Genomic DNA, 26,047 nt, shown 5'->3' with positions numbered 1-26,047 from the left:
TGTAATCAAAAGAACAGCTCAGCAATCTTCAAGCAAAGAGCGGAAGTGTCATCAGAATTTCAATCAAGCTCGAGAGAAAGAAAGAAGAAACAACCAAAAACAAGGAGACAAAAACATCTCGAGATAGGTCCAGACAGCGAACCCAGGGTCAACAATCGATTAATCGATTTCACGACCGAACGATATCGCGATAACCAAGACTAATCGATAATCTCCAACTCGTGCGATCACTCCTATTATTGTCCGCTGAAATGGCGGGTGATTGGAAGATGCACTTTTTAGAGGCTTCCTCGAGTTTAAATTTTAAAAAGGTTTGACTTTTTTTTAGTAGCTTATTAGCGTTTTTTTATACTGTTTATACCTGAATGGTTTCCATGCAAAGACTCGCCTACAGAATAACTTAAGCGTTTGGTTTGACTAGTTAATTTCGAAGCTTATTCTTATCAATCATGGTTTTTCGTGATTTGAATCAGCTACGAAACTAAGTAATATTACCTCCTATGCACGTGCATTATAAGCCTTTGATTTATTTCCAAGCTAGCATAGTTTTTAGTGGACAAAAATGGCAGTATCAAACAAACAGTTACAAACAGTCTTTAAGAACCAAGACGATAGAATCAGGTGTAGAAACGAAATCTCCTTTTTGAATTTTCTAACTATTCGATACAGTGAAAACCTAGTCTGTGTTTCTCAAAACAGGGTCAAATTGCAAAGAAAAAAAATAACATCTCTCGGCCACACTACAGATATATTATATTATTACAGATGTATTGCGTTCGCTATTATTTGGTATCTCTTAGTATTAAGCTTGAGATTTTTTTTAATTTCACAACATGCGTTTTAATTTATTTAGAATTCTTTGCAGCAAAAATCGCAACACGTCGACAGGTTTAATTTCCCCAGCTGTGTTTCAGACAGCCCTACAAATATGTGGGAAATATTTCTGGGGTTGAAGCGCCGACGCAGGGGGTCGTATCCTGTTTCCCCTGCAGGAATTTTGACGCCAGTCTTTGAGGGGATGAAATATCTCAATGGGGTGGAAAAGTCAAAACATGAGACAACTTGGACTCCCTGCTGTCGTTATTGTTGTTGGCAGCCTTAGTTGAATTTGTATAGAATATTCTGTATGTCGGAAATTAATAAACTGGAAAATTAATAATTGGCTGCTTGATTTATTGGTGATTGTGAGATAAATTAATTTTATAGGCCCTACTACAGTTTATGAAGTGAAATATGCTGGTTGCTGAACTTGTTGGGGATTAATACCAAGAATAATTGGGAAACGTATGCTGAATTGCTATATGTAACAGCTCAGTAGTAGAATTTTATAATTTATACAATTTATTTAAGTTTGGATCTCAAACTAAATACATGTAAAACATACCAATATTAACAGTAGCATTTGAAGAGTGGAAATAAGTTACTAAACTGTTTACATTGTTTACTTTGATGTAGATAATGTTATCTACATTGTAAAGGGTGGCAAGAAAAGTGTTTAGTCAAAAGTTTAATGAATAGAAAATTTCTCTTGCGTATTGCCAATAAAACTCCGAATTGGTAGAACGCGCTGTGGATTGTTTAAACTTTTAAAATTACAAAATGTTAGTTTAAGCTTATTATTTGTTAAATAAACAACTCTTTTTGGTAAGTCAAAACAAAATAATTTGCGTGGTACAAATTGCCTATGAAGTAGATCACCAACTTAATGAATAGAAATTACACAAAAATGACATGCAAGTGTACTTCTTTCCAAGAAAAACTGGAACAGCAAAAAGTTCTGCAACAGTTAATTAAACTGTACAATTAAATCATAATTAAACCACACGCGAACAAAACACGAAACAATATCCAAGGATACATTCTAAATGTCATAACTAACAGCCTAAGGAGGGTTAAGAAACACCTGTTACAAAAGTTACTCCATAATAGACAGTAGCCGATACCTGGAAGCAACTTGGACATAATAACACCCCTAGACTCCATAAACAACAGTGATTAGTACGGTTGAATCCATTCCAAACAGAAATGCAAATTGGAACAGTGACCGGTAACGGTGACATTCCTGCAACTACATAAACAAAGACAGTGACGCAAGAGTAACCGTTGCGCAAGAAGCAATAACACGTTCCGTATACTCGGTTGATTGGCAATGTAGTTAGGGTTGACCGCAAATTGGAAAGCGGCTATTTCGGGCGTAGCTTTCAGCGAATATGAACCCTTCATTAGCTAGTAACGGTGCTCTAGTTTAGGCTAAGTTAATGAAATACCTGTTACGGTTAGAAAGTTTGGAGACAAGTATGTTCGTAACTAATAGACAAATTAAGCCAATAACTGTAAAAAGTTAACTTTGCATTATGCGCTTAAAAAGCTACAGGTCTAAGGAATTTATAAGTTTGGTATATTATATGATGATTTTCTACTGAATTCGGAATGAATATTTCAAAGGAAGAGTGTGTATTTTAGTAAGTGAAACATTGGTAAAACATCCTCAATTTCTGCATAGCAGCTGGTTAAGTAGTTCCATGCTTGGAATTAATTTGCTGTGATTTAGTTTTTTCCAAAACACCAATTAATAAAGTATATTTTAAAAGAAAAATGAGGCTACATGAAGAGTATTCAAGCCAGTCGTAAAAAGCAAACAAGAAACAAAGAAAATAAATAAATGAAAGAAAAGAAAGAAAGAAAGGAAAAATAAGAAGTACCGAAGTACCACATGGCAAGTAGTTGTCAAGCCCAAAGGCAAACATGGAAAAAAGAAAGAAAATAAAATAAAAAGTCGTCAAGGGTTTCCTTGTACTCTTAGCTGCCAATAACACTGTCTGACGGAAGAATCTTTATGCAAATAGTACAGCCTTGTCCTATTTTCTATGCTTCTGCAACTAGATCACATAGCATATGCATACATACAGTCTTCTTGTTTGCGAAATACCTAAAGCCGAGTTTCCTTAGATGTATGCACTTGTAAGAAGTAGAATTAATAAAAATCGCACTGATATGGGTTAGGTGGATGCTACTCCTATAAATTCAAGGATTGATTACCAGATTAGTTATGGAGTCATAGTAAGACAATCAGACATGTTGTAAACGATTTCCTACAGATTTCCTTACGACCGAGATGAAGTAGAGCTAACTTGCAATAGAGAGATAGGTTTGGCTTGTGACATGCTGCGGTTTTTTGTTTTAAGTTGGCTTATAACGTATTGACATAAGCCCTTGTCACAGCTGTTGTGTGCCTATAGGTTGGTAATCTGTACGATACGATTAGTAGTTTCAAGGTCTTAGTAACTTTAGGAGTTCATAAAAATACGTAATTAATGTATTATACAATTATTAGGACGACGTTTTGTTAAGGCATGTATGGATTCCCCTGGACTTACAGGCTTTGTAGTCCTTTAGTTTTAGAGAGAATTGTTAATTTTATAACTTATGATCATTCAATATATCATTGAATACAAATGGATTTTTCAAACAATTAAAGATAGATGGTGGCAATTTGACGTCTTATTTACATATCATTATTTCTTCTTATCCTTATTTATCCTCATTCTTCCTTATTTCTTCCTTGTATAAGATCATCTTAGGAATATCTAGCCTGTTACGTCGCGTTGATATTTCAATAATCTTTTTAAACAGTGGTAAACACTCCTAATTGGTTTGGGTGGAAAATATTGACATCCAAAACTTTTGAAAACAGTATCTTCCATTTTTCTGTGTTAAAACACCATGTTCTTATTTGACAAAACATCTTGAGCTCTGACGGGATTACGTAAATAATTTAGTCTTACATTAAGTCAAACCGCGCAGGGGCTACAAACATGAATTTTAAAAGTATTGTTCAGATTTTGTCATAAATAAAAGTACACGAGAACTAATGACTAGTGAATATCTAAGTAATGCAAACCACTTGCATTTTACAGCTGACCAGGCAACTCTAGAAATAAATTGCAAATAGTCTTATCAATTGTAAATCTCTAACAACTATTTTACATTTTGTCTATACATATCATGCTAACTAATTCAACTTATCTAAAAATACATTTTTCTTAACGACGACGTAAAGAGATAATTTAAAACACATTCTCTTTATAAAAAAAGTTGCCAAGCATAAAACTACCTAATTGCTCCAGCAAAGCCATTACAGCATATCCTTATTAGTCTTAAACTCAAATCTGTTAACATCAAAAATTCCCTTTAATCCCTCCGCTCGCCCCAAATTGTCAATTAAGGGTAAATTCCCCCCCTCAAGACTGTCAAAGAGTAATGCCTCATAAGTTTCCCCCAGAGGGATTTTTCTTGTCAACTTTAACGATAAATATTCATTTAGATTTAATCTCCAGATCTCCCCTCCCAACATCTCGATTGCTTGTCGTTGTACATGATATCCCTTCTTTAGCCATCAAAGTGGGATTTTCCATGTATAAGTTGTTTATAGGGAGATTTATTGGTTGAATTCGTTAACAAAGTTTATTTCAATAGTGGATAATATAGTTTTTGTTCAAGTAAATCTGTAAAACTGTGAATTATTATTCTGAATGGAAATAGTTAGATTGTAGTGAAGTTTGACATTCTTTTTGTGATAATCATACGTAATAAATGAGCTAATTTAAGAATCATAAAAAGTTTGTGTGTATAAAACGTATCAATTTATTTAAAAAGGAATCTTTTTGCATACCTGCTCAGTTGGTTATTGTGTAACGTAAGGTAGTGTACAATAACCATGGTTAGATTATGCGTTTCAATGCTGTTCCTCCGTTAAGTACCCTGAGTCTTAAATCTTGTTTAAATGTTATTAAATTATTACGGTATGTATTTCTTGAATTCAATATTGTAAGTGCTTTCCGAAGAGCAATAAAAGGAATAATAAGAAATACACAGTTGAGAAAGGTTGCCAAGTGTATTCTTATAGTGTTTCGTATAGTTAAACAATTACTTTATTCTATCACTAATCTTTCACGGATGTAACTTTATTTTGAAGATGCAATTATTTAACATAGAACAGTGAAAGTTAGCATTCTTTTTTCAATGGAAAATCCATTTGAAAATGCCACGATTTTTCCACCATTAAATAACAGAAATGTGATCCACTCTCCACTGTATGGTGGTTCAATAACATATACTTACATATACACAAAGACGTTGTAATATCGTAACCCTTTGTTCATAGTGAATACATCAGCAAGACTCCAGTGGGGTGCCGCAGGGCTCCGTTTTGGGCGCCTTGTTATTTCCGCTTCTTTCCAATAATGTTGTCTTTTGTCCGCCTCTTTTCCCTCGACGCGTCTTTCTCCCTCCAATTGTCCACTTATGGTCGCCCTTTATTTTGGAGGGAGTTATTGCGTCTCTGCGGACGGAATACGAAATGGACCGGGATAATGTCTGAGTTTATGTTCTTGTGTCTGTCAACAGTTTATTTTCCACGGCTTTAGCTCTGCGTTGGGATCTTGTGAAAGTTTCAAAGTGACAGTATTTTTTGTAAGGCCTTTCGAGTAGGTGATCTGTAATACGAACAGCTATCCTGATCTAAGATTGGACCTTTTTTCCTTTCTAATGGTAATTTGTGTATTATTGATTTTTGGATACAGAAGTCGACAACAATTATAAGAATCAGATTTTGTAATTGAAAAGAACATACAGATGAATGAGTACATTGTGCCTCAGTTTACATAGTGTATTTGCTATTGCTACTGTGATATTCAATAAGACATTAAAAATGGTTTAGATCGCAATAAGTTGACCTTTTTAGCTTGGTTTAAAGTTGCTCTATTGGACTGGAATTAGTAATTTACATTAGCACCCTCCGTTGATGACTCTATTGAGAATATGATAAGGAAATATTTATTACTAAAGAAATCTGATTTTATAGACACATATACTAAAAACCTTTAAGAATAATAGGGGAAACAATGGTCTAACAAATGTTTTTCTGTGGGTGCAAAACGTTCAGTTTTTACCACCGTGCGATTTCAGAATGGTTTAGTACACTGGTGTAAAACAATGAACAATTCTCGAGTATTTCATTATCTGCTGACTAATTCCACGCTCGTTAGAGAAATGGTGACGAAATGAATCACTAATTCCCACAACACTGTAAATCGTTCAAGGTTAAAGATTGTTGAGTCGGAGTTGTTTTGAAATGCTCTGTAGGCGTAAAAAATGCGAACTGTGATTCTTTCACGGCTAAATGTGTGTTAGTAGGCTGTCTATGCTGTTTGAAAGAAATTAACAATCAATTTCGTTAAGTTGGGTTTCCAGGTAATTGTGAATTGTAATGAATTAAAAAATATATTAATATAGAAAAATGAATACAATCCACTATAGTTTCTGTCGTAAGTAAAATAACTTAGAGGGAAATAGTATTTTTAAATTCATTTTATATAGTAGCACACATTTTATCGGTTTAAGGTTCGTTTAACCCCGAAATCTGGGATAAACAACAATTTTATTTTAACATGCTTTGAGCAAGTAAAAACGAATGCTTAGGCCTACTGACTCTCAAGTTTTGAACGTTTTCTGATCCACATAATTTTTAAACATTATAATTTACAAAGTAGATTCAAGTTTACATGTATATAAATAGGAAGGAAAATACTCTAAATGCCTTGACACCTTGTGTTTAAATTATCATTTTATTCAGATCGGTCATTCAAACCGTGCTTAGTAAAAACTATTAAATATCTTTCCTCTACAGTTTTAAAGACACACTAAATGCAAATTAAAAGCTAAAATAATACGTTAACTAAACAGTAAACGATATATTTTGTGAATAAAAATCTTGTCTCCAAACAATTTAACTTTAAAAATAACCCAAACTCAAATACATCTTCAATGGTTAATTCTGTAACGATTACTCAAAGGCAGTCTCTTGCAGCATACACATTCAATTTTTTCTACACTCACGATAAAATAATAATACTAAATTTTATGATCATTGCTTAAACTCCTACTATTAAGAAAACAGTCCACACTTACGTTAATATTTTGTTTCGAACTATCCAGGAGTCATAAGACACAAGTCGTTTGTTTATTCAGCCAAATTAACAAAAAATGCATTAGCTATGTCAAAAACGTAATGAAATATTTACATTAACTAAAACACCTCTTATCTACATTAAAACTGTCAAGTACGCTACTGTATTTACACTACCAGTTCTAGGGCAAAGAAGCTCACAAACGCTGCAGAAGACATTTTTCAGCAAAACATTCTTTAGGCTCTTCTGATATTTATTTCAATCATGTTCAGTCTGTAGGGAAGGAGGAAGTTTTTTAAAAAGCTTGACGGCATTGTATTGAAAATTCTATACAATGCGGAGTATATAGAACTAATTATTCCTATCTGTTTAAGCCATATCCTTTTTGGTAGCCTCATTTTTAAAAATAACACAATTTCAATCTAAAAAAAAACATAATTCTTTTTAACCTAACGATTTAAAGGTTAGGTGTTCAACAACAATTATAATAAAACATGCGTGTTTCAAAACGTAAGCAATAACAGTGCACCAGCTGATATCAAGTATATACAGACAGTGTTGCCAATTTTATTTTCACGCACACACCACCTTGCATACTTTACGCGTAGGATTTTAGTTGAACATCTGCAGTGCGGAAAATGATAACGTACGCGGAAAAGTAAAGTGGACTGGAATCAAGTAACCCTACTTTGCGTACCATTACCAATGCAAATGCGCTTTTTCGACAACTGTAAGACAAAGTATTTTATTATTTTCACACAATCTACTCTCACTTTGGGTTGTTTCGATGACAGCTATGCTCCATTACAGTTTACCCTCTCACTTTATCTTATGGTGGCGCCCATATCACCATCTCTCTCTATCGGCGCCTACAAATGGAGGGGGAGGAACATGGATCATTAATATGGGGTTTGAGATGTAGAATGTTATGTCGAAGAGCTATTTCTGTCCGAGGGAATTCTGATGAACCAGGGCGTGAAGTTGGGGATAAAATGGATTGAGATACCTCAATATTTCGTATCCCAGCTTAAATGTTAAAAATGTAGTAGGCCTATGTTAAAAAAAAAAAAAAAAAACAATACTCTACTCCTTAAAAGCTCACGGTAAACAAGTAATTATCTTATAATCTTATATTTCACTGTATACGCTAATAGTATGATGAATGAAATTAAATTAAATTACAACATGACCACGAAAAATAAAACTTTCTGGTATTATATTGCTAAGCACAACTAATGAAATATTCCAAAATGAAATTGACAAAAACATATAATTCGTATTGTATATAATATATATATATTTTTTAAACGAATAGTTTAGAATATTTGCTGAACACACTGAAATAAACCAATAACAATAAAAAATTGACTTCAGATAATACAATAGAGCTTTATTTTAGTTTAGACTGGACAATGATTGATATTGGTATGTTATTGATTATTCGTGTAGACTATAGTTTTCTAAAAAGTACTTTAAATTATGAATTACCTTAGGCAAAAGTCATAAGTACTTATATTAATTAATTGTTGTTATTTCGCGCCTTGTAATGAGCTTTTAAAGGTAAAACATTAAAAGAAAAAAAATTATTTCATCGAGTTCACCACACAAGTAATACTACTCTTTTAAAATACATTTTTATTTAGCTAATACCAAACCCCTTTTCACAAGATAATAGTATCAGTACCTATTCTACTTCATAGAGAAACGTAAGCTAATAGTTTACCTTCCTTATTCTTTTAATAAAACGGGGAACATTGATATTTTAAATAGTGAAGCAGTACTAGTAATAGTGTGATAAACAGTATTTAATTACCTAATTAAAAAAATAACTATATTAATCCGGTCAAACATTAATCAGTAAACTTATGCTAATCAATCTAATAAATTAAAGACGCTAGATACATTTCACCTTTTAACTTTTACCTTGGTCCTCTTCACCGTAGTCGTAGAGACTAGGGAATCGTCATTTCAAAATGTATAGGCACAAATGCACAATGTACCTAAATATTAGGGTTTTTAAAGATCTTGGGATCAAGGATAACCAAATTTGTTATCCTTGATCCCAAGCTCACATTTAATATACAGTGTTCAATAAAAACTGTTTGGTAAATTAAATTGTTAATGTTTGAAAGGACTTTTACAATCGCAGTCCTCATTTATTAATACCAAACATTATGTAAAATATTCAACATTTCCGATGTTCTTGTTTGGTGCACGTGATTTCATAGTTTGATGTGCAAATAAACAATTAAAAAATGTCTTTTGAAACAAATTTTTTTTAGGTTTAAAGGTAGTTTTGTGTGCAAATAATCCCTTGGTTATACATAAATAATTCATAGACATAACTTAAATCCTCTGTTGTTATTCTAGATTGGAAGAAAATAATGTTAAAATGAGCAAAAAACCCTCTCATGCAGTAACTTGAAAGTTCATGGATCAGTCTTTATTATTTTGAATACCGTATGTCAACTGTGTACACACTACACAACACTAACCAAATCCAATATATTTGTCAACATCGTCACTTTCGTAGGTATGGTAGACTTACTCTAGTATTACGAATCCCCACGATGAAATCGCAGCGTTTACGAAATGCCATTCCATAAATTCACTAAACTTAACTGTAAACAAACTTTCAAACTTCATAAACAACAACAAAAACTAACTTAGCAATACAATGCCAAACTATAAACTATAATAAATCAATTTAACCAAATAATAACTTACAAGTGTTCTTTTAGAATCCACAAAATCCACACATACTCCACAGTTAATCCAAACCACATCCACAACCACACTCGGCCACAGTTTACGTTTCGTAACTCGTCAGGTGGAACGGCGGAACAACACGAGAAACAAGTGAATCGGACCAAGGACCGGCTACGACTGAAAGGACGTGGAGTAGAGCGAAGAGAAACCAAACCGAAGCAGAAGACTGCAGTGAATGGGGGAACTGATGCTGAACTACTGCGCGTTCCTGGTTCTGTTAGAACTATGCTGAGTCTGTTGGATCTTAGATCTACTAGTTTGAGATCAAACCTTAGCCAACAACGATTTTCTATGGGGAAAGTGATGCTGAACTGGAAACCGTTAGATCCTGGTTCTTTTAGACCCATTGCTGAGTTTATTGGATCTACTGGAGTATGAGATGGGGGCCTTGGCCACCACAGATTTTCTATATAGGAAAGTGATACTAACTACTGTTTGATCATGGTTCTTTTAGACCCATTGTTGAGTCTATGGTGTATGAAATGGGGCCTTGCCACAACAATTCTTCTATGGTGAAACTGATGCTGAACTACTGTGTGTTTCTGATTCTTCAAGGCCCAATGCAGAATAAACTGCAGCTTAGAGATGGAGCCTAAGCCCCCATAGAGCTTCTAAAAATGGAAATTTCTCTAAGATGCTAAAGAAATAATTATGTAAATACCATAGATTTGTAGATTTGTTCGCCATAGATTTGTATTTAGAAACCGATTTTTGAGGTTGGAGCCCGGGATGGTACCTGATTTCATCTCGATATTTTGATTTAAAGAAACAAGTTTTATAGTTTTTTTTATAACCTTTTTTTTTATAATGTAGTTTTTAGCGAATTTCCCTATAGGGAAGTAGCTATTACCGTAGGTGGCACGGTAAGACCTAGACCCGGGACCGATTTATTTTTCCATTTTGATGTCCCCAGAGGCCAAAAACACCATTCGTTCAAATTTTTATATATGTATGTATATATATATAGACTTATATATATATATATATATATATACACGTCCGTGAACGCGATAACTTGAGTAATTTTAGTCCGATTTTGATGAAATTTGGTTTAAAGGTGTAAAGCGGGATAAACTTGAATGAGATCGCGAACCAGCACGATCGGACCATGGGAACGGGGCTTTACGGGGGGTTTTATGGGGTAAAAATTGGTTTTTCTCACTTTTGACCCTCAAAACACAAAATTTCCCGATTTCTCTTTAGACCTTTTTAAAGAGCTTAAAAAAACAAATAATTTAGTATATAAAAGTATTTTTGTTCGATTATTAGTAACGAAGAAAATTAAAAAAATGTAAATTTAAAATTCCCATGTTATTCTGATGGAGAATAATGTCAAATCTTGTAGTTTGCTTGTTTATGGATATATTTTGATCAAACTTGGAAAATTTATTTATTTTGTACTAAGCTATCAATATTTTACTCAAAAACACACTTTATTAGTTTCCTTGTAGCAGCAAACCTAGGTACTCGTTAAACCTAATGTTATTATAATATATTTAACTGAAAATCAATTCAGACAAATGGAAATTCGCGTAGTCGGCAGGTTTGCTGCGGCGGGGGTATTTTTTTAAGAATATAGTTTGACTCATGTAACCAAATTATTGGAGTAAAACTGTCCCTCTGAAACCCCCAATTGCCCAAATTAGTAGGTTAAAATGCAATTGACTACTGCTAAATTAACACTGGAACAAAAAACTTATTATGTAACTACTTTATGTTCATGATATTGGTGTATGTTATCCGGATATATATGGAATTACAGAGGACAAAAAATATCTTAAGGTAAATTTCTATCCGCTGTGTGTAAATTTCTGCTTGACTATTTATTTCCTGTAGTGTTAATAATTTTAAACTTTTGAACCAAATGCACAATTGATTGATTGTCAATTTCTGCTGGTCCTGTTTGTGTACGGTATCCCAAAAGTAAAGAACACGTCAACTTCCCTATAAATAAGAGAGAATCATTTGTTTAGTTGACATCAACGCCTTCTAGACGAAGTGAACATTAAAAAACAAAATATGTTTCAAATTATACAGAATTTTTAAAAGGTGTGCTTGCAATATATAATGCCAATATTGTAAATTTATAACATCATATACTTCATAACATGTTTATTCAAAAATAATTTGTATAAAAATTATGTAAAATTTATCATCAACACAAACACATAGAAAAGTTATAATAATTCAAAAGTGAATAAATAGTTATTTGTGTAACTAGTGGTGAAAGTGGCACTTTGCTGCACACGAGAGCAATGTTTACGCACGAGCCACAGGCGAGTGCGGAATGATCTCGAGTGCAGCAAAGGCCTTTTTCACTCGTGTTACACATTATATTTTTCCTACAGTCACTATAAAGCATATAAATAATTAGTCTTTCAAACACTATACAACACGTTTTTAGGTTCAGCTGGCAACACAAATGGTGCCCTAGAGAAAGTAGTACCCGCGGTTCGTATCACTCCGCTATTTTTCCTCGGCAAGAAATGTGCTCCGCGTTTTGAAAATATAGTTCCGTATGTTTTTGTAATTTGAAGTGGTTTCCGCGCCTAAAAAAAATGCTTTAAAGGTATTTCCTTGATTATTAAGATCGTAGGAATGTTTTAAAAACGTTTAAAAGAAAAGTCCAGAAAGTTCAGAAATACCGAAACTATAAACACGAAATGACAGGTTAAATCGTAGTTATAATAGTCAATCAGCTGCTCATAGTATAATTATCTTTAAGTGTTGCCAACCTATTTCCAAGCGTACACGGATTACGTGCATAATAGAACCACGCTGTTTTGTGTTGTTTCGTTGGAATCCTGATGTGCGGCAAAGTATAAACCGTACGACAAAGTATAAACCGTACGGCAAAGTATAAATATGCAGCAATTAGCAGCTTTCTGTACTATAAACAGTACAAGGAAGCCAACTTTGTCGGGTGACTGTAGGAAAAAAAACTATACTATTAATAAGTTGACTTATTTACATCACAACAGGTGGAAAAATATAAAATAACACTGATCTGACCTAAACAAGAAGAACCAAGAGAATAATCCTAATTTATATCAATCGTATTGTAAATAATTGTAGTTTGCATAACAAATGCTATCTGTTTGGTAGATTAAGATTAATATTTAAATGGTGCCATAATTTTAAGGGAACTAATACTAGACTATGTAAAAAGATAATTTTGAATTAGTATAAAAATGTATTGATTTACTATAAATGAAATATTTAATTAAGATTTAGCTCACAAACCCCTCAATTGCATAAGTGGTGTAGAATAACTTATTAAAACTGTTTGTTACAAAACGTTACTTTATCCCATGCTTTTTGGTCCAGTAACATAATCTTCCATTTCTCCTCTTTTCCTCCCCTCCCCAAATTGGACGATCAACCCCTCCTACTTCCATTGGCGCTCGTTCTTCTCAAAAGGGGTTTAGCGTTTACGACCCCTGGCTATGGGGTGAACTTACAATGTCATTGTCCTAAGTGAATCTTGTCCAGAGTGGTGCATAAAACATGTTCATCAAGCTGTAAATAGAAGTCCAAACACTGAAACACAATGTTGAGTTGGACTGTCTTTTGGCGAATACCATAGGTATAATGGGAAGACCTAGCCACGGGACCACTTAACTTTTTAATTTCGATGTATTTATATATAGGTACTTGTTTATATAGCACGAAATCTCGAGAAAAATCTTCCATTTTTTCCCAAAATTTGGTATCAAAGTATTAACATACATAAATTTATTCGAACGAGTTCACCAACGATGATCGGACTAAGGGAACGAAGGTTTTTGGGGAGCTTTGTGGGGTAAAAACAGGGTTTTACCATTTTGACCCAAAAAACGTAAAATTTTTCTATTTCTTTCTAAACTATTTTTAGGGCTAAAAAACAAATAATGTAGTATATTGAAGTGTTCTTGTACGCCTATGGTTGCAGAGTAAATAGAAAAAACTGTAGGCCTTGTTTAAAATGCCTATATTATTTTTATGCCAGATGGATAAATTGTTGTAGTTCGCTAGTTTAGGGATGTATTTTGAACAAACTTGACAAATTTGTTTAATTTATACTAAGCTATTTCAATAAAAAAATACACTTTACTACTTTCCCAGTAGCAGCAAAATTAAGTACTCATTAACATCAATGTTTTTTTTAAATATAAAAGAAATAAAAAAATGTTTAGGGAATATTTTAGTGAAATAAATAAAAAGAAATATAAATATAAATAAGATATAAAAACATACTTTTACATAAATTAAAAGGGAGGTGTAATGGTAAAAGCACGGGAAATTTGTTCCTCGGATTTGCGAAATAATATTTTAAATCATATTGAACTAGTTTGTAAAGTCACATAAACTGTTTAGCTAGAAACAAAATTTCCTGAACATAATGTATTTTTAGAGCAAGTGATTTACATATAACCACACTGTTGAATCAATACATCTCAAGTATTCATTACAGCACTCAACAATGTCTAACCCAGAATTACGCGGAAATTTGCGATGTTTTAATCAGGCGAAGTGTTCTGAGAAGTCTTCAATATGAACCATCTTTCATAACACACAAGTTATAAAGTAGAAGTCATGCGGAAAATTATCAAAACGGCATTCGTATCATAAATATGGTAAAACAAATTACAATTATAACCGGCGTTCTTTCTATTCAATGTAAATTTTTCATTTTGATTAATATTTTTTTTAGAAAACGCTATGTGTAATAACCTACCCTTTACAAATAAATTTAGATTAAGGTACTGAATATTGCAATAAGAATAAGTCATCTAGTATTACGAAAATATTACTCAAATTTGTTTTATTTCTACGCTGTACCGACATAAAAATAGTATTGGTTTAGCCAGTTCTAATTCATTTGGTTTTAGTTTTGTGGTTGGAGAATTTTTAGTTAACTCAACCAACAAACTTCTATATAAAAAAAGTTGTTACTTGATAAAAAAATAAAATATTTTATATACAAATAATTTTTATAATTAAAATTGCACAAACGTTTTCTAAACAAAAAACTAAATTAAAAGAACTTCCACTGAGTGAGAAAACAGCTGATCCAGTCAGCTGACGAATCAATCGCATTCTCAGCTGTAAAGAAGTTCACAGTCAGCTGTTTAAATCGTTGGAGCCGCGTTCCCAAGTTCTTCCACACAATTAAGTCCCCCACAGTTGCGGGCCTAAACTGTATTAGACGTTTTAAACGGGTTACACACTCTCCCAAGTTATAGGCGAGCGACTTTGCCGGGAAAGTTAGAGCGCATTTGAGCGGGAAAAGATAGGGGTCCGTAAAACCAATTACACAGGTATTACCGGGTAAATGTATGCTAAACTTGGTAATGTAGGTTTGGCTTGTAGTGAAAGGGTTTGTGCAAACTAAAATGGTAATGATAATGGGGTTAAACATTTTCAAATTTTTTTTATGAAATTATTAAGATTACTAACATAATACATAATAATTCTATCATGTAAATTAATAATCATAATCGCACAAAAAAGAGAATTACTGTATTTAAAATGGAAAATACTAATGGTAAACAATTTAAATTAAACTTTAATCCTGAATAAATTTCCAAAATATTACTTGGGTTTTAAACTATACATATTTATTACGAAAAGCTCTTGATCTAAAAAAACTAGTTTAAGTTTTAATCAGGTACTATATTTATAGTAGTTTAACAATACAATGTCAATATTAAACATTCTTTTAAATTTACGAACATACGGATATTTACCAATTTGATTGAAAATATAGAAACCTAAAGCTATGCAGCCTCTATTTTGTAAATAAATAAATTTATAGAATTGTATGTTAATATCACGAAAAAAGACAAACTTTTGGATGGGAAAAGATAAATCGTTTTGTGGTCAGACGATTTGCTGGTGCAGGGGAGATATTGAAACTGGGGTCCAAGATTGGCTTTTGGGCAAAAGCTGCTGGGAAATCTTCGCAGACTTATTTATACAAACAGCTGACTCTTGTAACAGCTGACTAGTAGATCAGCTGATTTATTTTCACACACCAGCTGCTGTTATTAAATACAATTCCTACTACTGTATTGCTACATATAAAGATAATTTAAAAACACTAGTTGGATGTAGGGGTGAAATTAATATTGGTTTTTATATAAACTGTTATTGTCGATTTAATGACAGGATTGGCTTAAAGGTTAACAAAATTACTAATAAAGTAGTATAAACTCGTCTAATCGTACGATTCGACACATTTCTTTAGCACTATCCTGTCCTAGCCAATATTGTGTAATGTAGGCATAGTTGGTGTGATTAGAGGGCTAGTTTTCAAATAACTCCAATTATCGATTTATTAATCAATTGAATTGATTTCTAAATGATTTATTATCGATTACTTTTTCATACAAGAGACTGCAGTGACGTAAGATTCGTTTGTCACCTTTAGCTGTAATTAGAGCTTAGTATACACAATTTATTGGGTTTACTAAACTATAAAAACTCAATCTGCATTTGGAGATCTCCCTTTGAGGGACCGCCAATGTTAACATAGTTTAGTTCAACAATAACACAATATAAAATTTACGTTGAACGAATATTTTATGAACAGAATTTGACATCATACGCAGTCTCAACTAGGTATAAAGTGTTTAGTACTGTTTAAATATACATTATTACGATTTAATAAATAATGAACTAAAAAATAGACACAGTTTGTTTGATTTCAACATTTGAATAACTGATAATCCAAAGAAGTGCAATCCACGATATCAACATCGCAATCTCAGACATTTCCTAGTAAATGCGTAAGACACTTTGGAGACGTCTGTTGTACCCTTCTCACGTTTCTACCTTCTTCTTTTTTTCATCGCAAATTCCAGTCGACCCATCCTAGTGGCTGGTGCCAACACGTTGATAACAGCGATATCTCACGTGACCTTGTACTGCCATCAGTGTTGCCAACCACGTGACCTTGACAGGCAAGCAGTGCCAACTGCGCAGGTGTAAATATCTCAGTGCGCATGCCTATTGCGCGGTGGTTGTATCCTTCCGCGTTGGCGGAGTGAGAATTTTGCCGGGAAATAGGACTAATTTGAAGAGAATGAGCTATTACTATGGTGGAGCACATTTTGAGTAGTAAATTTTACCAAATGATAGTTAATCTAAGCTTATTTGGTTTTCCTTGGAAACCAGGACATACAGAATAAGCTGTTAGAAAATAATGCTTAGAATATTAAATGACGGAATGAACAAACAAATAGTGATGTTAAACACATAGACAGGAGCAAGTAACAAAGTGCGTAAACTAGTTTACCGAATAAACAATGCGAGTGGATAGAATAAAAAATGACATAAAGGAAACAGACAGACATAAACAGAGCAAACAGCACAACCAGGTTTGGAGAAAAAAAACCATCAATGATAATAATTAAATCATAGACAAGATAAAAACAGGTCATAGTTACAGTACAAGGAAACTTTTCTTAAATAAAAAGTAAAAATTATTTAAATACATAGAGATTAATAGTTCAACCATTTAGCTATAATAGTGCATTGTTCAAGATGCTGTGTTGTGGTAAAACGAGAGTTATATTTGAATTAAATTAAAATTTTACTTCTTATGACGTATTAGAACGCAAAATGTTGTTTTATTGATTCTAACATATATATTTTAAAAATCGATATTTATGAGACAGACATAGTAAAGAATAAAAAAATATCATACAACAATACCAAGTGTATATAAAACGTTTGCCATGTTTACATTATTTTACACGAAGCTTAAATTTTAAGGGAACTAAAACGTAATTTTATGACTCGATCTTTACAAAAACCCGTATTATTATTTTCAACTCACAAATACTGATCCTTGTGTTTACCATAATCATAATCAGATCCCTACAGTACCATTCAAACCTGCGAATCTTAATTAAACGGGAGAACAATCGGAGGAGAGAGAGCGCAGATATTTCCCATATCTGTGTGTGTGTATATATATATGAGTGTGAGAGAGAAAAGCAATATTCTAGCCCGATCACGTCCAGAGCAGCCGATTCCATCCAAATGGGGGTTTGTACGTGTGGCATTAATGCTGATCTGGCTGAAATACGGAATAAAGTGTATCAAATATGCGTAAACATGAACTTTATGTATGATGGTAGCAAATATGACTGTACAATTAATTATAATATCTAGTAAGTTATATTTAAATATAAAGTTTTGTTGATAATTTGTAAATTTTTGTCTCTAAAACTCATTTTGAAAATGTTTCAATACCTTTTCAACATCTACTAACTCTTAAATTGTCTTACATGCGATATTTTCAGCCAGTAGCTCCTGTTATAGAACCTGGGTGAGAAAGTTTCATTATGTATTATTCATAGTAAACTGAACATATTATGCATCGACAAAGTTCACTTCCAGGAGACAAAATGTTGAAAATCAGAGTGGTTATGGACGAAAGTGCTTGGGGGGCTAATGAAACCAAATAAAGACATGTCATGACTTAATTCAGTTTTACATACATACCATGATATATTTGATTTAATCACAGTTTTACAGTTTTATGTTATAATGTAGTACAATAAAAAATTTAGGAGTAAAAATTGAGTCCAAGGCAACTTAACTTGGCTGAAAATGTGTAAACATAATTCCTACTTTAATAAAAAAATATTGAAGAATTACTTTTAAAGTAAAATAACGTAGTTCATTTTTGAACATTAAAGAAATAGGATATTTTTAAAGTTGGCTGAAAAAAAACGTAGGTAAAAAAGTACGATACAATATCCGATCCAAAGTCTAAATCGGCCAAAGAGAAACACGCCGTGACAATTTTGTTGTAATGCAAAAACCCTTGCAGAATGACGATCGGTCGACAGTTGTCCAACTCAGTTCACTTGCCTTATCTCATCTCTCCTTTCTCCTCTTATCATTTCTCATCTCTAACCTCTCACTGACCCAAAATTTCACTACAAATTGCTATAATTGTATAATTGAACTTTTAGCTACTATGTAATTTGTATGAGGAAACTATCAGTCTAGCATATGACTGCGACATCATCTGCAATGTTTTCAAGCCTAAATTACGTGTAGTTGGTTTTTGCCAATCCACATAGTTTGTTATGAAACATTTTTTGCGTCATAAATTTAATTCTTATGTACTATGGATACAAAATTATCACGTTTTATGTACATGAGCTGTTCATTGATGATTTTTTGCACATATAGGTGCAATACAATGAACCGCTGCGGAAGTCCTGAGCACAGCTAACACTTTTTCGTAATGTTCTGTTTAATTGGTAAGTATTATGTAGTAACATATGACCGTTTATCTACATTTACGGTAGGCTGTTCACCTGATCAGAGAAAGTTGGCAACATTGCCTAAGGCCTAGAATTGAACTGGTTATGTTGTAATTTCGCCCACTTTACACGAAACATATTTGATACACGTACATGCATGGTAACTATACCTACAAAAAATACATTATACTCTGACTAAGTGGCACGAAAACGTATCAAGTGTCAGATAGAATATATCATATTTACGGTTTATCAAAATCAAACCCTTTAAATAGATTTGAAACAAAAAAAAACTGAACCGGTTGGTGCTGTCCAATTGGTAGTTTCTATTTTCATAACTTACTTTTTTTGTCATCGCCAACTGTCTTAGTATGAAAAAAAGAAAGGAAAATATCTATTTAATAGAAGTACTCTATCTTTGAATAAGGGATATGTCAACCTGGTCCATATAGATGAAAAGTCTAATTCATTATGCAAAGTAGATCGGTGTACTTCTCAATTTTAACTATCAATCTGAAAAGTATCGTTATCTTATAACCCCACCTTGTCTTGAGACTCTATTCTACTATTATTACGTGTTCAGTTAAAAAAATGTTTGAAATATAAGTCTTGATAAAAATTCAAATGCAAACTGTCAATAGTAGATTCGGAAACATATGCGGATTGAGGAAAATGTGAAAATGTATACTCCCGCGACAACCTTTCTACGAATGCTTGAAAGGGCATTTGAATATGCATCCAGTTCTATATCCGCAGCGGACAAATCGTCCTACTGCCCTACTGCTTCCAGACACAGAATGTTTTACAATCAGCTGTTCTAACAATCAGCTGTACCACAATGGCCGCTCGCTTCACGACATGGAACGACTTCTGATTGGCCATTCTTCCGTTTAAGGACAGTCTTCTTCCTCTCTCCGGCCGTACATGAGGAGTGAGCGTCCACTCGAATCTTCATTAGATGTTTTGCACGTGTTTGCTTTTTAGGTTAGCTTTCATATGTAAAGTCTACGTGTGAGAACTGATTATTTGCTAGTTAACAAAGTGTTGCCTTCAACACTTTCTTTCACAAATTATCCTTCGTCTCGACTTAACCAAGGTGGCGTCGTTGTTTGTAAATATGTATTTTATGAATGTAGGATGAGTTTACAATGTAGTGGATGCTCAATGCTGCTTTATCACTGACTAGGATCAGATGTTCTATTTACCAGAACCACTCATTGAAAATTCATTGAACGATAAAAGATCGGTCGAGCTTTAAATCATAAATAAGATTGTAAATTTTCTCATGATCATATTTTGGCACCTATTGCTGGAATAGACGGGTAAAATTACCCAGATTTTAAAAGTATAAGCTATTTGCTTGTTTAAAAATAAAAAAAAATATTTAAACATTTAAAACTTGGTAAATATTTTTTTATATGTTAGGATGTTCTTATTAGTTTATTGCAATTGTGAGAAATTAGGGAGCCAATAGACGAAAAAGAGACTAACTAACGGTTGTACATAAAAAACCAACAGACATTGTAATGTGACTCTTAAATGTCCGAACGATAAGTTGTAAAACAAAATATAGATGGTTTTACAAATAAAACCCAAATATTTAATGAAATTATATAAAGAGTATTACTGGAAAGAATTCCAAAAGAATTTCCAGAACGAGAATTCATTGAATTCTTTGACACTGAAACTGGATGGGACAGATTGAAATAGTTTAGTGTCCAGTTGAGGAGAAAGTGAGTCAAACCGGAATACAGCATCTAATATCTAGAGAATTCAATTTAAGAAGACGAGTCGTACCATTATATCTACACCCTAGTCGATTTGTTATTTTAAATAAGTAGTGAAAGTATCCATAGTGGAGAAGACTGCTTGTGAATCCATAGTTTCCCATACATGGTGTAATATAAAGCGTAGCGGATGTATGAAAGTGACACCCTGTAGTAAACCATATGGTTTAAAATTGGTTGTAATGAATACGTGGACAAACATTAAATGATGTGGTTCATTATTAAAGGCGACGTAAACAAGAGATTTAGTTGATTTCTTCCGTACAGGGTATCCACAATTTGAATAGGGTTGACCTATATTTGTAATGTAACTAGTATATAAAACAATTCCCCTTTTGAGTCTGATGAAAAGGGCGTCGAATTGATATTAACCACCACCTAACATATTTAACAGTTAGTGTGAATAATTGTTTGGAGTGATATTATAAGTATTTTTACGCCACACTACATTATTTTGACGAACTTCCCACGCAAGGAATTAGTCCAGAAAACAGCTGTTTGCCGCCAGCTTATTCAAATGGGGTTTCATTGCGTACTACTGTGCTGCAATGAGTTTTGCCGGACACCAATCAGCTGATTATACTGTATTTAGGTGGCAGTGAGTAGTTATAAACAAAAACTCTCTTAGAGGTTATGACTAGTGATTTTTAGTCCTTTAGTTGGTGGAAATAAGGATTTGTACGGATTTAGTAGTATGGCGTAAACTATCGTACGTAACTCGTCCAAAATGTGTGTACCGGACTCGTATGGTAATCCCGTACTCGACTTCGTCTCGCACTGGAACGACCACACTCGTCCGGTAAACACTTATTTTCAGGACTAGTAACGTAATATACTATTACATACTGTACGTATATCAAACTACACGTATTATGTTTCAAATATATTTGATTCTTGCATACAAATTTGTTTTCTAAGACGTAAACTAATACTTTATCATAGGTTGAGCTTTAGACTGCATGGGAAAGATTGTGTGTAAACTGTGCAGTGTTATATTTGTTTGTTTCTTCATAATTTTCAATTCCTTATGTTATTTCAACTGACCCCTCTTAAAATTCGGTGTTTTCCCCTATTGTGTTTCCTGGCGTTCGATTTATGCACAAGTCTTGAATGCTATTTTTTCCTTTCCATCTACAAGATTACAAGATCATATGCCCAGAACCCGAAGCGGCATTTAAATTCTACTTTACTGAACGAGTTTTTCTGCAGTGATTGTTTAAACTACATACTCTAGTGGCCTTAAACTCTATATTTTATAGGGATTAAGACTCGTTCGTCCACTCTTAATCACATCAATTCAGCAGCAATGCGGCTCGTGGTTTCACTTGTCAGCTTATGAGATCCAGATTATTTTACAGCCAAATCAGCACACAGGGTGTTATCATAATCCATTTGAAACCACGCACGTGAAGGGAAAGTGGCGCGCGCGTGCACGCGCGTGTGTGTGTGTTTGCACGCGTATATATGAGTATCTATAGTAGATATTACCCGAACAGCGTGCCGCACGTGCTTGTGAGCGCCTCATAAGCACCTTGCGGCGATTTTCATAACTCTCTCACTTCCTTAACGCCCTAAACACTTGTCCCGACAAACCTGTTTCAAGCTTTCATCGAAGGTTTAAACTCATAAATTGTCATATTGTATAGGATAATCGTATGAAAAATCATAAAAAAGAAAAAAAACAACAACATTTTATGAATTAAGAAGTAAGGACTTAGTCTGGGGCTTACTTTAGACTACTTTTACCGCAGAAGTACACGGATTGAGTATAGTTTACAAGTGTGTAGCATCTGAAAACAAGGCTTAAATGGCTATTGAGAGCTTCCTTTGAAAATTGACAGTGCGTCTCAATTACAAAATTAATCAGAAAGAAAATAATATTTTATGTAGTTATTTTACATGTTTCTTTGACAAGTTTGCGAACGGTCCAAACCCATGTCTTCTTACCATATAAGGTTAACTTTTTGTTAGAATTATTGATTGGTAGTCCAATGAGCCTATGGTCTAGAATGAGAACATTCATACATGAGGGCGAGCACTATAGCCACTCAGATAACAGATGGTGAGAATTTTTGCAAAATTCAAACTACTGACAACATACTCACTTGTTTATATGTTTCAATTGCTCATTTATTTGTTCCAATTAAAACCGTATAAGCTTTTTTGGTCTAAAATAATGGTCCACTCATGAAAAATTGTAAATGCATTGCATCTAACACGTTATTAAATGATTGTATATCAGCCAAAAGAGTGTTGGGCGTTTAAAGGTAACTAATTTATCTGTAACATACGCAAACATATAAGTTACATAGATAAAGGAGAAATTGGTGAAGAAAGAGAAAATTTCAAATCTGTACTGTAAAAAATTGACGAATGTCTAAATTCCAATACTGTACATACAATTTTTCAAATCCTTACCAAACATGTATTCAGTATCTGAACTTTTATCTCAACTTACTTCTTCGCATCACAATACTTTGATAATTTACTGTTATGATTCACAAAATCATGGTTACCCTAATATTATGTTTCCCAGGGAAAATGTTCTTCATCAAACGAAAATGGAAAAAGTTCAGCTAATAGAAACGAGCCAGAGGCAACAAAGTTGTCACCAGGGTGGATAAATCAAAACGAGAGACGGGGATTTCCTAGTGTTACGGACACAAAAGCTGCAATGACCCCGGCTCTGATATCACAATATCAAAATATCCCCCCCCCCCACCACCTTTCGACCCCCACAGAAATATATCCTGTGGTCACAACAAAGGGGTCGAGTCTTCCTTCGTTGACAAGTTTGAAGAGTATTTTCGGATCTTGTTGTCTCTTATTTTGTTCGATGATAAAAGGATATTGTGTTTGATATTGACATTAGTTTAGTGCTGTTCGTATAGCTTTATATGTTATGCAACCTTATGTAATCGTAAGCAGACACGAGATTGTATTCTTAGGTTTGTGGCCAAGTGTAAAATTAAAGATTGTATGACTATTCAAATGTTTGGAGACACATATACTCATTTATCTTACCGTTATTATATACGAACGTTGTTAGGTAAATTACAATTTGGACTGGTCACGTAAACGATTATGGGACTAGTAAGACATTCATTCTTTAATATTATACATCATCGGATGTTTTGGAAAACCAGTTGTTTATTAGTCCAGACTAGTTGATGAAGTGTTCATCTTTAAACATTTACTTGCAGGTTCAGTACCAAGCGAGATATTCTTAACTAAGCTGACATTAGATAGTCACAAGATCCAGGGCTTAGACTTTAGAGCGTTAAATAAAAACTAGCTAACATTATTACAATAAATTGACTGTAGTCATACGAGAGCTTTATATTAAAGGTATAGGATGTTTTTAAAAAGTACAGAACAAATTACAAGTACCAGCACTGTTGACGACAAAATAAGCTCACACGTAGTGCTCTGTATTCTTTGTTTCCATGTCAATCAGCTGATATGCATTTTTGCAGAGTTATTAATTTTTGGTGTTGTTGGGAATTTATTGTTACTAAGTCTCAACTTGGCATTTTCGTATGCTCTATTTGAGCGTGCAAAAACCATATTACGTCCTAATGCATTATCAATAACACTAAACCTCATAGAGAACTGAAACGATGTGTATTAGCGATCGGCAATGAAGCGAAGAAAGAAGGGATACCATCATATGAGCTGGTTTTGTTATTAAAAATTCTCACGGTAGTTACTGGCTTTAGAGACAAGTCTGCCCCTAGGATTAGGATATAATTTTATCTTAAAATAAACTGGTTCCAAAATCTGGAAATACAATACTATAAAAATTCTTCATAATAAATTTGTAGTGTTAATTAAAATCAAACCAATTTAAAATTACGTATTTTTTTTATCAAAAAAGAGTATATAGCCAGTTAAAAATTTCACTCCATCAAACATTACGCTATAATTCCACGTTTTGACATCTCATCGCCTTATATTAAATCCAAGTTATCAGTCATCCAGGAAAATTTCTATATCGATAACGCCAGATGCTCAAGGCGATGAAATTCTTGAATGTCAGCAAGTGGAAAATTGGCGATTGGCTCCCTTAAGGGATGACAGGGTGACACGAGGGTTGTACAGGGAGGGGGAGAAAATGGGGCGTGGGGGGGGGGGGTTCTTCTTTCCAATTACGACGGGGACTCTGGGGTGTGATCAAATTTGAAATTCGAACACGGCTGGTGTCTTGTTTTACTGTTAATGAACGCTTTTAAAGGGGTGAACTACATAGGTAACAGGTCTTAAGGGCGAGCTTTTAAAAGTTTAAATTTTCTTAATTAGGTAGTTTTACAAAGACGTAATTCATAATTACGTAAAATGTTTAGTGTTAAGAAAATATAATCCTTACAAATAAATACCGTGTTCTTATGAATACAAAAATAATAATTGTACTAATCAAGCGAGCAAAATATGGTTTGTTTTATAATGATCATTGAACCATAAAACACTTGACAGTTTCAAAAGTTGGTTAGGAATTGAAGGAAGGATTTTTGTGTGTGTTTTAAATGTCATTACCAATTTTACGTTTTTTTTTTTATTTAAACCCAGATCTTGTTGCCAAACTTGTGTTAGTCCAAAAAAATAACATCTGGGTCCAGATTAACCCCTTTTTGTGGTTAAACCAGCAGCCCTCTGATTTGAAGGCGAGATGTACTATAGCCGCTAGGCTACCCAGAGATTATTATAATTTGACATAGATAAAGGGTATAGTTTGCGAACAAAAGGTACATTATAATCTATTGGCATCCCAAAGTAAAGTCTTCATATAATAATGTCATGACTAATACATCTTTTAATGCTGGTTGTATACTCTTCTATTTTCGAAAATTATCGACTTTTTAAAATTTCAGGTAAAAGATTGATGACCATTCCATTAGTAGAGGGATTTAGCGGCGCCGGCGGCAGTGAGCGTGAGTGAGCGTGTGACGTCACACGACGCCGCCCCCGCCCCCGACGCCACCCCCGACGCCCCCACCCCGACGCCACCCCCGACGCCACCCCACCCCCGACGCCACCCCCACCCCCAGCGCCACCCCCACCCCCGTCGCTAACCCCTACCACCATCGGGCAGGTTCAAGGTCATCCTTTGTTGTCTGGAACCACCCTACGCATTGTGGGAGGTCTCCAAGCCAACCCTCCCTACACCATCACTCACTGTCAGCCGCAGCTGCTCCCCAACACCTGCTCTCCAAGCGGCCCCCACTCATCCCTTGTATTCTTTGTTCTCCCCATAGCGCAC

General features: G+C 33.9%; 1 protein-coding gene across 2 annotated transcripts in view; it reads right to left on the bottom strand.

Moving 5' to 3' along the window:
* Positions 1–26,047, bottom strand: part of LOC128999488 (brain-specific angiogenesis inhibitor 1-associated protein 2-like) — a 220,993-nt gene that overhangs the window by 65,527 nt on the left and 129,419 nt on the right. Inside the window, exon 1 of one of the 2 annotated variants that reach the window (XM_054426044.1) lies at positions 9,696–9,841. The exons of the other annotated variant lie outside the window; for it this stretch is intronic. The gene's annotated coding sequence lies outside the window, so the exon portion shown is untranslated. Of the gene's footprint in view, positions 1–9,695; positions 9,842–26,047 lie in introns of those variants that run through there. 2 annotated transcript variants of the gene reach the window in all.

Source organism: Macrosteles quadrilineatus, unplaced genomic scaffold, assembly GCF_028750875.1.
Source record: "Macrosteles quadrilineatus isolate MER2022 unplaced genomic scaffold, UCM_ALF_1.0 Scaffold_8__2_contigs__length_117827958, whole genome shotgun sequence".
NCBI classification, from domain to species: domain Eukaryota; kingdom Metazoa; phylum Arthropoda; class Insecta; order Hemiptera; family Cicadellidae; genus Macrosteles; species Macrosteles quadrilineatus.
The sequence above is the reverse complement of the archived record's forward strand: the minus strand, read 5'-3'. Positions and strand labels throughout refer to the sequence as shown.